General features: G+C 47.2%; 1 protein-coding gene and 1 long non-coding RNA gene across 5 annotated transcripts in view; one reads left to right on the top strand and one right to left on the bottom strand.

The window, feature by feature from the left end:
- IFT172 (intraflagellar transport 172) overlaps positions 1–13,602 on the top strand; it is a 231,338-nt gene that overhangs the window by 155,991 nt on the left and 61,745 nt on the right. The window lies entirely within an intron of this gene.
- Positions 1,754–13,041, bottom strand: LOC142011698 (uncharacterized). The gene is made up of 3 exons (XR_012645171.1): positions 12,850–13,041; positions 2,325–2,432; positions 1,754–1,913 (listed from the first exon to the last, which is right to left on the bottom strand). It is a non-coding gene; the product is annotated as an uncharacterized LOC142011698 (long non-coding RNA).

The raw sequence follows: 13,602 nt of genomic DNA, 5'->3' as shown, positions 1-13,602 counted from the left end.
CCAAGAGTGTAGACAACTCTTCACAAGTACTCAGTGGCTAGTGTGCCCACGCCACCGGTGTCCCTGGCACTGACTGTTGTTCTGCTACCAACTCCGGTTCCAGCTACAGTACCGTCACTGGGCCCACCAACGACTATCATTGCTGCACTGATCCCTGGGCCTGCCAGTGCGTAGACTGTCAGCACCGGAAGTCCTGCACAACACAGCACTGAAGAAGGCACCAACCAAATCATGGCACCGAAGTGTTAGCCCTCGGTCAGCATCACCAACCTTCTTTCCAGCCCCTTCATCTCCAGAGGCATTGCACCAAGGTCACCTCCTTCACACACTTGCAGAGGTGAAGATGTAGCTCTCAATATTATTGGGCTGCCGTCCCAATTCCTGACCCCAAAGTATGAGTGTGGGTCACGCTGCAGATTCCCTGTTGCCATTGTCCAGGATGTTAGCATTCTTTTCCCATCTTAGAGACTTGTCCTGGGACTGGATAGGTGATCATATGACTCGCCACTCTAGCAACTCTCGCTATTGAGACCGTCACTTTTATTACTCCTCCTGCAGGTACTTCCCTAGGAAGGAGCATCACGGCAGGTCTCAATCATGGGCCCCTTCCACTGTGGGTTACACCTCTCCCCGAATGTCACCAGCTCTGATCCTGTCTCCACCACCGCAAACTCCATCACCTCAGCATCTGGAATCGGGGATCACGCTGGCATCAGGTGCAGAGGACCAAAGGCCCAGTGCACCTCGCATGGACTGATCCTCCTCACTCCCTGATGAGGCTGTTGTCCCCAGGGATGCCCTCCAGATGATTTTAAGAATTTCAGTGACCTTTTCAAAGGCGTGGCTATCAGCCAGGGCATTCCTCTTGGTGAAGCGCAGCAAAAGAGATGTAGGCACCTAAAGAATCTACAACCTGCTCATTCATCCAGGGTAGCCATCTCCATGGAAGAAGACATTATGGAGGTGGCCGACGATATATGGGAAACCGCTGCCTCGGTTCCCCCTACCAACAAGAGGCTGTACAAGAAATACTTCGTCCCCCCCCGCAAGGGTATGGAATTCTTCTTCACACACAGTTCACTAGTGGTGGATGCTGCGTTGCATAGATCATGCACACCCCAGTTTCAGGGGGCAACATCAGATAAAGACACTAAATGCTTTTTGGCAGAAGGTTGTACTTCTTGGCGACCTTGCTTTTTAGCATGGTGAGCCGTGGGGCTCTGCTCTCCTATCACGATTTTGACAACTTTACTCTAAGTTGATGCCTCTCTTAGACTATCTGCCAGAATCTAAGAGACCAATTCTGAAGCTGGTAATTAGGGAGGGCTACGCTGCAGCCTGGAGAGTGGTCCAGCTGTTGTTGGATGTAGTGGATACAGCAGCAAGGACCACTTCCACCCGTGGTGCTCTCCTCTCTCTCCTGGTGGCAGAGCTGGAGGAGTCTGCTATCCGGGGTTCCATTTCGCCCCAGGCAACCCTCCTGGCACTTCACTACAGATGCTTCCCTGCTGAGCACACACTCTATCAGAGACGTTGGTCCCCCCAGGAGCACCTCTTACACATCAAACTGTTGGAAGTCAGAGCTGTTCTAAGGGTTTGCCAACATTTCCAACAGCACATCTGGGGTTGCACAGTCAAAATACTGACAGATAAGGTCGCAACAATGTGCTATATCAGTCGCCAGGGAGGAGCTTGCTCAGACTCTCTCTCTGTGCGGAATCAATCCGACTTGGGAACTAGTGCATTCACAACACCACCACAATTGTGGCGTCTTACTTACCTGGACTCAACAATGTAGCTGCAGACTCCTTGAGCAGAAACTTTGCACCAGATCACAAATGAGAACTCCATAATGGAGTGGTCAGTTCCTTGTTCTGTCATTGCGGCTCTCCTCTTGTTGATCTCTTCACCACCTGTCACAACAAGAAGTGTCAACAGTATTGTTCCAGAGTGGGAGTGGGGCACAGCTCATTGGGCAACGCATTCTTACTAACGTGGAAGGGCCCTCTGTTCTAGGCCTTTCCTCCCATAGTGCTTATTCCCAAGCTACTGCACAAGGTCAGGACAGAGGCACTACCATGATTCTAGTGGCCCCTGCACGGGCTTGACAACATTGGTTTCCCCTTCTACAATGAATGTCGCCTACCCACGAGTCCCTCTGCCTCTCCTGCTGGACCTTCTTATTCAGAACCAAGGAACCCTGCAACATTTACAGGCACAGACATTATGGGTCATGTCCTGGTTCCTAATTGGTTCCATGAGCCTGAACTCATATACTCTGCACAAGTCAGAGACATCTTAACTTGCAGTAGAAGACAACCTACCAGAACTACTTCCTTTCCAAGTGGCGCAGATTTGTGGTCTGGTTCTCTGGGCATCACATGGACCCGCTGTCATCTCCGCTCCAGACTATCCTAGACTATATGGTACGTCTGAAAGAGTCAGGACTAATGTTAACCTCCCTGCGAGTGCATTTGGCGACCATTACGACATTTAGAGGTCATGTTGAAGGGTTTTTGGTATTCGCCCATGCGATTAGTAAAAGATTTCTCAAGGGCTTCACAAATACGTATCCCCCACATAAACCTACGCCTCCTCCTTGGAGTCTGGATGTAGCCCTCCAGGCATTAATGAAGCCACCCTTCAAACCACTGGCTACCACGTCCCTCAAGTTACTTACCATGAAGGTAGCATTCCTCCTTGCAATCACATCTGCACGTAGAGTGAGCCAGTTGTCAGCGTTCACGATGGGACCTCCATACAGTGACTTCACTAAGGACGGGGTGACCCTCAGATATCACCTGGGTTTCATCCCAAAAGTTTGTTCAAACTTTCACATTAGTGAACCAATAATCCTGCCTGCCTTCTGTCCCAAGCCACATGCATCACTGCAGAATGTGGTGCTGCATACATTGGATGTGCTCAGAGCACTTGCTTTTTACATAGACTGAACTGAACCCTGATGGAAAATGGGTCATCTGCTAGTCTCCCTAGCAAAGCACTCCAAGGGTGAATGCCTCTGATCCCAATGCAGAGCGCGAATCATCACGGCATGCATCGTCCAGTGTTACGCTTCCAGTTGGGTGCCAATCCCAACTCAGCCCCAAACCCAGTCCGTGAGAGCAGTGGCAGCTTCTACAGCCTTCCTGCGGGGAGTCCTCCTCAGAGACACCTGCAGGGCGGCCACCTGCTCATCCCATGACACGTTCATGAGGCATTACACAATCTCGACTCGATGGGCCGTGGACATCTCACAGGCCTCAGCGGTCCTCTCCACATCAGTTGCACAGTGACTCCTTCACCCACCTCTTAGTCAGTGGGGAACTGCTTGTCAGTCACCTAGACTGGAGCACCCACGGGGACACCACTCAAAAAAGAAGGCAAAGTTACTCACCCCAGTGCAGTAACTGTCGTTCTTCGAGATGTGTCCCCCCATGGGTGCTCAACTGCTCACCCTCCTCCCCACTTCCGAGTCTGCTTTGTTGTGTGTTTTTCAGATTCTGGAGTGGTTTTGAGGAACAGGCTTAAGCTGGTCTGTGCATGTGATCAAAAGAACACAAATGTAGAGACGCAGCAGCAGCACATCTGCAGACTGTCTGGATACAGCCAGTAGGTCTCCGATGTGTGGCACCAGGATGAGCCCAGCACCTTCAGCGGAGCACTGCGAGAGCACACGTCTCGACGAATGATAGTTACTGCACCAAGGTGAGTAACTTCACTTTCTTCAAACCTGGACAGAAAAGGACAGAGGTGAGTCTGTGCCACAGACTCCTGGAGTCCTCCTCACTGTACAAATGTAAGTGGTCACTGAATCCTTTGTCACTGATGAGGAGGACCCCTTTGGCCTTGTTTCTCAAGGTCAGCACCTGTCCCTTTTGCTAGTGCCAAGAAAGAAACACAAACATTGAGGAACCAAGACTGGCTGAGGTTCCCCCTTGCCATTCACCCCTAAACAAATGACAGGATTGGATAAAGTGACTTCTGGGACATATAACTCCCAAGCACCAAGCTCTTCTCATCAAGAGTCATCTACTCTGACCCTGGTGTCTGGTGTGCTTAGCCTACAGGGCAGTAGCACCATCAGGAGACTCCCTCAGTACCAGTGACACAGGGAGCTGCTCTGCCTCTGCTTGCTGGATTCGTTAGTGGCCTAGGAGTCAAGCTGGGAAGCACCAGTATCTCACCAGGGTTTTGAGCAGAATTTTCCTTCAGTATAGTGGGGGACTAGATCTTTGTAGCATCCAGCGCTTTCTCAACCAGCACAGTGCGGTGATGAGCCCAAAGTGCTGTTCTCAGTGCTGGAATCTCTACAGAGATTTCTCTGGACCGTGGCATCGCTGTGGCTGGGTAACTTAGAGTCTGAGCTCTTATGCTTGTGTTGCCAAGAGAGATGACACTACCTTTCACTTAATTGCAGGTATTCCTTTCCTGGTGCCCACAAAGACAGTCTAAAGACCTGGAACTTTGGAGCACTCATGGCTGGGGTCTTGTGCCACACCCATGGCCTTTCTGGAACTCTTAGGGGCATTCCTCAGGTTTCCAGATCCTCACTGATTCCTCCATCTTGTAGATCTGCAGGATGTCTCATAGGAGGAGATCTAGGACAGTTTTGTTGGTACTTGGGTCAGTAGTGAGCAAGACCTTGAGGACTCAGGCTGCAGAACCGTGACATGCTGCACAACCAGAGGAACATCTTCCTTTGCATTCCATCTCTTTGTCATCCAGGGAGAATCACATTCTGCTCTCATGTCCAGGACAACCACAGGTCTTACCAAGAGCTTTTAAAGAGAGTAACTACCTCTCTTCAGGCTCCTGTTGAAGAGGGACAGGAGAGTTCTTTGACTGACTGCTCATGTCAGTTCCAAGGATGCGTGTGCATGCCATGTACATGATCACCAGAAGGTTTTACCTGAGAGGTACCTATCTGGTTGTCTGTAGAGACCTCTGGAGTAGTACCTTCATGGCCATGTATTTAGGTCCCTGCTGACCTGCCACCTCTTTACTTCTTTCTTATCACCAGTGCTGGTCCTTGAAGCAGCTCTTCTCTTGTGTTAGCAAGTGATTACCTAGTGGACTCTTCCTTTTCTCACTGTAAGTAGTATAATTAGTGATAACATAATAGCATTAAGTCATAGAATCACAGAGCTGGAAGGGACCTCAAGAAGTCATTGAGTCCAGCCTCCTGCTTTAAGCAGGATCAACCCCAACTAAGTCATCCCAGCCATGACTATGTCAAGCCGGGACTTAAAAACCTCTAGGGATGGCAAATCCATCACCTCTCTAGGCAACACATTCCAGTGCTTCACCTCCCTCCTGGTGAAGTAATTTTTCCTAATGTCCAGCCTACACCTCTCCCTCTGTAACTTCAGACCATTGCTCCTTGTTCTGCCATCCTTCACTGCTGAAAACAGCCTCTCTCCATCCTCTTTAGAGCTCCCCTTCAAGAAGTTGAAGGCTGCTATTAAATCAGTCCTTGGTCTTCTCTTCTGTAAACTAAGCCTAAATCTCTCAGCATCTCCTCATAGGTCATGGACTCCAGACCCCAATCATTTTTTTTGCCCTCTACTGAGTCGTCTCCAATGCGTCCACATCCTTTCTATACTTGAGGGACCAGAACTGGATGCAGTACTCCAGATGTGGCCTCACCAGTGCTGAGTAGAGGGGAATAATAACTCCTCTAGATCTGCCTTCTTGGTTCTAAGGGCACACTGTTTGGAGTGCCCCAAGGATCAGTTCTAGGGCCAGTACTGTTCAACAACTTAGCCAGTCAGTTCTCATCCTGTAACGGTGCTTGGGATTCTTCCATCCCATGTGATGTGTGATTTGGAAGCTTCCCTTAGCTGTCTGAAGTGTGATACTTAAATTTTAGTTGGGGGTTAATTGTCAACACTACTTTGTGTGGGGGATGCCTCAGTCTTAGGGCTTTAAGCTGAGCTGGTCCCTGCTTCACTGGCAAGTACTCTGGCACTGGCTCAGTCTCCTGCACCAGGGCTGGCAACATCATTGGCACAAGAACTGATCCAGAATGGGGCAAACCCACTGATTTGGTGCTGATTGCCTTTGTTGCAGCACAGATCCCCAGAACTGTCTTGTTACAAAGTTCTCTGTCACTCCTGTAGTCTAAGGGTGAATACCTTTACTCAGTCTCTAGGGCTCCAGGTGTAACCCTGCTCATTTAAATACCTACACTTAACCAGTCCCTGGGGCTCAAGGTGTCACCCTGCTCATTTAAATAACCTGCCCTTAACCAATCCCTAGGGCTCACAGTGTAACCCTGCTCATTTAAAACAAAAAGCAGTCAAGTAGCACTTTAAAGACTAGCAAAATAGTTTATTAGGTTACCTTTCATGGGACAGACCCACTTCTTCAGACCATAGCCAGACCAGAACAGACTCAATATTTAAGGTACAGAGAACCAAAAACAGTAAGCAAGGAGGACAAATCAGAAAAAGATAATCAAGGTGAGCAAATCAGAGAGTGGAGGGGGGGGAAGGTCAAGAATTAGATTGAGCCAAGTATGCAGACGAGTCCCTATAAGCCGTGTCTACATGTGCACGCTACTTCGAAGTAGCGGCACTAACTTCAAAATAGCGCCCGTCACGGCTACACGTGTTGGGCGCTGTTTCGATGTTAACATTGACGTTAGGCAGCGAGACATCGAAGCCGCTAACCACATGAGGGGATGGGAATAGCGCCCTACTTCGAAGTTGAACATCGAAGTAGGGCAAGTGTAGACGATCCGCGTCCTGCAACATCGAAATAGCGGGGTCCGCCATGGTGGCCATCAGCTGAGGGGTTGAGAGACGCGCTCTCTCCAGCCCCTGCGGGGCTCTATGGTCACCGTGTGCAGCAGCCCTTAGCCCAGGGCTTCTGGCTGCTGCTGCGGCAGCTGGGGATCCATGCTGCATGCACAGGGTCTGCAACCAGTTGTTGGCTCTGTGGATCTTTTGTTGTTTAGTGCAACTGTGTCTGGGAGGGGCCCTTTAAGGGAGCGGCTTGCTGTTGAGTCCGCCCTGTGACCCTGTCTGCAGCTGTGCCTGGCACCCTTATTTCGATGTGTGCTACTTTGGCGTGTAGACGTTCCCTCACAGCGCCTATTTCGATGTGGTGCTGCGCAACGTCGAAGTTGAATGTCGACGTTGCCAGCCCTGGAGGACATATAGATGTTTTTCGATGTTGCTACATCGAAATAAGCTACTTCGATGTAGGCTTCACTTGTAGACGTAGCTATAGTGACTCAGAAAGTTCCCATCATGTTAACGCATGGTTTAAATCGTGGTGGGAACTTTCTGAGTCACTATAGGGGCTCGTCTGCATACTTGGCTCAATCTAATTCCTGATCTTCCCCTCCACCCCACCCCTCCACTCTCTGATTTGCTCACCTTGATTATCTTTTTCTGATTTGTCCTCCTTGCTTACTGTTTTTGGTTCTCTGTGCCTTAAATATTGAGTCTGTTCTGGTCTGGCTATGGTCTGAAGAAGTGGGTCTGTCCCACGAAAGCTCACCTAATAAACTATTTTGCTAGTCTTTAAAGTGCTACTTGACTGCTTTTTGTTTTGATATTGTATAGACTAGCACAGCTTCCTCTCTGTTACTGTTCATTTAAATACCCTTAACTGTGAGCCCCAGGGATTGGTTAAGGGTAGGTGTTCAAATGAACAGAGTTACACTGTGAGCCCCAGGGATTGGTTAAGGGTAGGTTATTTAAATGAGTAGGGTCACACCTTGAGCCCTAGGGATTGGTTAAGGGGAGGTATGTAAATGAATAGGGTTACACCATGAGCCCTAGGGACTGGTTAAGGGTAGGTATTTAAATGAGCAGGGTTACACTGTGAGCCCTCGGAATTGGAAAAGATCCTTTCATGGATTGGGAACCGGTTAAAAGACAGGAAACAAAGGGTAGGAATAAATGGTAAATTTTCACAATGGAGGGGGGTAACTAGTGGCATTCCCCAAGGGTCAGTCCTGGGACGAATCTTGTTCAACTTATTCATCAATGATGTAGAGAAAGGGGTAAGCAGTGAGGTGGCAAAGTTTGCAGATGACACCAAACTGTTCAGGATAGTCAAAACCAAAGCAGACTGAGAAGAACTTCAGAAAGATCTCATCAAACTGAGTGATTGGGCAGCAAAATGGCAAATGAAATGTAATGTGGGTAAGTGTAAGGTAATGCACATTGGGAAAAATAACCCCAATTATACATACAATATGATGGGGGCAAATTTAGCTACAACAGATCAGGAAGGGGATCTTGGAATTATAGTGGATAGTTCTCTGAAAACATCCATGCAGTGTGCAGCGGCAGTCAGTAAAGCAAATAGGATGTTAGGAATAATGAAAAAAGGAATAGAAAATAAGACAAAGAATATCTTACTTCCCCTATATAAAACTATGGTATGCCCACATCTTGAGTACTGTGTGCAGATGTGGTCTCCTCACCTCAAAAAAGATATATTGGCATTAGAAAAAGTTCAGAAAAGGGCAACTAAAATGATTAAGGGGTCCCCTATGAGGAGAGGCTAGGGAGACTGGGACTTTTCAGTCTAGAAAAGAGGAGACTGAGGGGCGATATGATAGGGGTATATGAAATCATGAATGGTGTGGAGAAAGTGAATACAGAAAAGTTATTCACTTGTTCCCATAATACAAGAATTAGAGGACACCAAATGAAATTAATGGGTAGCAGGTTCAAAACTAATAAAAGAAACAGAGAGGAAGCCATGCTAGTCTATACACTATCAAAACAAAAAGCAGTCAAGTAGCACTTTAAAGACTAGCAAAATAGTTTATTAGGTGAGCTTTCGTGGGACAGACCCACTTCTTCAGACCATAGCCAGACCAGAACAGACTCAGTGTTTAAGACACAGAGAACCAAAAACAGTAAGCAAGGAGGACAAATCAGAAAAAAATAATCAAGATGAGCAAATCAGAAAGTGGAGGGGTGCAGCGGGAGGTCAAGAATTAGATTAAGCCAAGTAGTGTCCAGGAAATAACCCAGACATCATAATCAAACCAGCTGACAAAGGGGGTGCTGTTGTCATCCTGAATAAGTCAGACTATGAACAGGAGGCAGCCAGACAACTCTCCAATACCACATTTTACAGACCTCTCTCTGCTGATCCCACTTTGGAATTCCAAAGGAAATTACAACAACTACTGAAGGAACTCCCTGCTGCTACTCGGGACCTCATTAACTCAGACACACCATCTGAGCCGCAGCCTGGATTATTCTATTTACTTCCCAAAATCCACAAACCTGGAAACCCTGGATGACCTATCATTTCAGGTATTGGCACCCTTACCACCAGACTGTACAGTTACGTGGACTCCCTCCTCCAACCCTATGCCACCAACGCTCCCAGCTATATCCAAGATACCACTGACTTCCTGAGGAATTACAAAACATCAGAAAAGTTCCTGATAATGCCATCCTTGCCACAATGGATGTAGAGGCTCTGTACACTAATATTCCACATAAAGACGGATTACAAGCAATCAGGAATACCATCCCTCATGCCACCACAGCAAATCTGGTGTCTGACCTCTGTAACTTTGTTCTCACACACAATCATTTCCGATTTGGGGACAATTTATACCTCCACATTAGTGGAACTGCTATGGGCAATGGCATGGCCCCACAGTATGCTAATATATTTATGGCTGACCTGGAACAACGATTCCTCAACTCTTGTCCCCTATTACCCCTCCTCTACTTAAGATACATTGATGACATCTTTATGATTTGGACCCATGGTACAGGGGCTTTAGAGGAATTCCACAGAGACTTTAACAGTCTACACCCCACCATCAACTTATGCCTTGATTACAACATGCAAGAGATACATTTCCTGGACACTACAGTACTAATTAAGGATGGCCTGATCAGTACCACACTGTACCAAAAACCTACTGATCGCTATACTTACCTACACCCTTCTAGCTTCCATCCTGCACACGTGACTAGATCCATTGTCTACAGTCAAGCCCTTAGGTACAATCGCATTTGCTCTGATCCAACTGACAGAGACCAAACACTACAAGATCTTTACCAAATATTCATAAACCTGAATTACCCACCAGGAGAAGTAAAAAAACAAATCGACAGGGCCAGACAAATACCCGGAGACCAGCTACTCCAAGATCGGCCCAAAAAAGCCAAGAAGAGAACACCACTGGTGATCACCTACAGCCCCCAACTCAGACCACTGCAACGAATTATTAAAGACCTACAACCTATCCTTAATCAGGATGCCACACTCCAGAAGGCCCTGGGTGACATGCCTGTTCTGTCCTACAGACAACCTCCCAACCTTATGAGGATCCTCACTAACAGCCACAGTCTATACCCCAGGAATACCAGTCCTGGAACCTTTCCCTGCAACAAAGCCTGCTTGCCAGCTTTGTCCACATATCTTCTCTGGAAATACCATCACTGGACCTAACCAGGTTACTCACAGAATCGCGGGCACTTTCTCATACTCCTCTACTAACATCATATATGCCATCATGTGCCAACAATGCCCAGATGCTTTGTATATTGGACAGACTTCTAACTCCCTTAGACAAAGGGTTAATGGGCACAAAACAGACACCAAAACACTCCAGATCCACAAACCAGTTAGTCAACATTTTAATGGAATGGGGCATTCTATTAATGACCTAAAGCTATGTGTGTTACTGAAAAAGAACTTTCGCACCATTCTTCAAAGGGAAGCAGCCGAGCTGGCTTTTATATTCAAATTCGGCACATTAACACATGGTTTAAACTGGGACGGGAACTTTCTGAGTCACTATAGGGACTCATCCGCATACTTGGCTTAATCTAATTCTTGACCTCCCCCCACACCCCTCCACTCTCTGATTTGCTCACCTTGATTATTTTTTTCTGATTTGTCCTCCTTGCTTACTGTTTTTGGTTCTCTGTGTCTTAAATATTGAGTCTGTTCTGGTCTGGCTATGGTCTGAAGAAGTGGGTCTGTCCCACGAAAGCTCACCTAATAAACTATTTTGCTAGTCTTTAAAGTGCTACTTGACTGCTTTTTGTTTTGATAATAAAAGAAAGTTTTTCTTCACACAGCACGCAGTCAACCTGTGGAACTCCTTACCAGAGGACACTGTGAAGGCCAGGACTCTAACAGAGTTTAAAAAAGAGCTCGATAAATATTTGGAGGTTAGGTCCATAGATGGCTGTTAGCAAGGGGTAAGGTATGGTGCCTAGCCTTTTGTTGAAGGTGGGAGATGGATGGCAGGAGACAAATTGCTTGATCATTGTCTTTGGTTCACCTCCTCTGGGGCTCCTGGCATTGGCTACTGTCGGCAGACAGGATACTGGGCTAGATGGACCTTTGTTCTGACCCAGTATGGCCGTTCTTATGTTCTTACCCTTAACCAATCCCTAGGGCTCACAGTGTAACCCTGCTCATTTAAATACCTACGCTTAACCAATGCCTGGGGCTCAAGGTGTAACTTCTGGTGGGTTTGCAGGACCTTTCGTCAATGAAAGAGCCTTACACCGTAATATCCTTACTATTTACTAACGTTTTACCAATCCAGCAGAATACATGTGCTAAGCATAGAGTGGCATTCTCACCCATCCTGATCAAGGCAGGTGAACTTCCCCTGCTGGCCAGGCAAAACCACATCCAGTTCTAAGGCACCACAGAACTGTTTGTTATTTGTAAAGCTACAGACTAACACGGCTGCCCCTCTGAGACTAGATCCCCTTTTATCTGTCTGTTTTCTAAGCTAAACAGTCCCAGTCTTTTAGTGTGAACCTTTTTTAAACATGTCAGTGCAGCTTGCAGACATTTCACTGTTGAGGCTGCTCCTTTTAATTTCTGTTTAGTCTTTCAATTTGCACGTAGCTTCCTTTGTTAAATGCTACTGTGGTGGGCTTCATTGGCACTTTTCCCCCTAGAAGAATGTTAAACTTAGTGGCATTATGGTTTCCATTGTCAAGTGCTTCAGCTATATGCACTGTTTGGACCAGATAGTGTGAGCTGCTTAGCAGTAAATCAGGAATTACCTCTCCATTTGTGGATTCCAGGACTAGCAACTCCAAGAAGCAGTCATTAATTATGTCTAGAAATGTTACCCATGGTTCCCATCCTCAGGTGAAGTACCAATCCATATGGGGTTGTCTGAAATCCCGGCCCTCCCCAAGCTATGTGTGCAGAGAGGAACAAAGGCCTCCATGTCTTGACTTATTGGATTTCCTCCTGCATATGTCTGTTTTGTCACATTGCCAAGGGACTCCCTCCAAGCCAGGATGGTAACACACTCTTCAGGGCCTCGTGAGCTTCTGCAACTTCTGGGACAAACTTGCTGTAGTAGACGTTTGTAGAGCTGCAGCTTAGTAATGGGTCCATATCTTTTCAACTCACTGTGCCATATCTTAGTTAGCTCTTCAGTTATTGAATAGTAACAGCCCACCTCTGGACTGAGCTTCTTGTGCATCATGTGAAGTGGAATGGACATATATAGTCACTCGACAAAGGAAAGTTGGTTACTAGTTCTGTAACTCTTCTTTGAGGTGTGTCGCACGTCCTTCCATGACCCACCCTCCTTCTATGCTATATTAGAGCCTGTCTGGTGAAAAGGAGCTGCTGGGGGCAGGGGAGCTCTATGCCATTGCACAGCGGCATGAGGCAAGGGGGGTAGATGTGATGCTCTGAGCAGGCACATGCCTGGAGTACAACAGATGTGCATAACACATCTGGAAGAACAACAATTGCACAACAAGTTAGGAACAGTCTTTTATTGCTGTTAAACTCATATCTCATAGTCTTAAAACCAGCACAGACACACATGGGAGAGAAGAGACTAGCAGAAATTCAGCTTGCACTTACCTCCTCACCACTGCAGAAGCACAGGCCCAGCAGCTGGTCTGATCAGATCCTCTAAAACCTGGCAAACTTGTTCTAGTGTCAGGCTGTTTAGGCCCTGGGGGGAGATCTGGTGGAATCCTCCATCTAGGTCTGGTGCCCAAAGTTCAAGGTTAATCAGTTGGAGAGGAGTCAGATGAGCCATGAGAAGAATTAGAAAACCTGCCTGACAGAAGCAGACTTCATGGGCTTGGTCTGTGTGACAAAAAGAGGGTGAAGGAGAGACTGGATCCCAGTTGCCCAATACGTACATGCCGAATAAACGTGATACTGGGCTCCTCGAGCTAGCAGAGACAGGGCTTTCATGATCCAAGACCTGGCAGCTGAAGCTAGATGAACTCAGACTGGCACGAAGGTATAAATATTTAATTTTGAGAGTCATTAACCATTGAAACAACTTTCCAAGAGACCTGGCATCCTGATTTCTTGCCTAATTTCCATATAGGTACCCCAAAAGGGACTGGGGCAGAAATACTCATCCCCTCATTCTCTCCACTGGTTAGGTCTCATTTCCCCCATACCAAGTTGGGTTTGTTGATTTCAGATTCCATTCTCCTTTGTTTCTCAGACACAATTGCAGTACAGTCCTCAGAAGGAATCCGGAGCCCCTGTCTTGGGACTAGTCCATTCTGTCTTTAATCTTTGCTGGCATATATAAACAACTATAGTGTCGGCTAAAATTGGACACCTTAGGGCACAGGCCTTTGCACAAGTGTA

This window comes from Carettochelys insculpta, chromosome 3 (genome assembly GCF_033958435.1).
Source record: "Carettochelys insculpta isolate YL-2023 chromosome 3, ASM3395843v1, whole genome shotgun sequence".
In the NCBI taxonomy this organism is placed as follows: domain Eukaryota; kingdom Metazoa; phylum Chordata; order Testudines; family Carettochelyidae; genus Carettochelys; species Carettochelys insculpta.
Note: the sequence above shows the minus strand (reverse complement) of the source record. Positions and strands in the feature narration are given on the sequence as shown.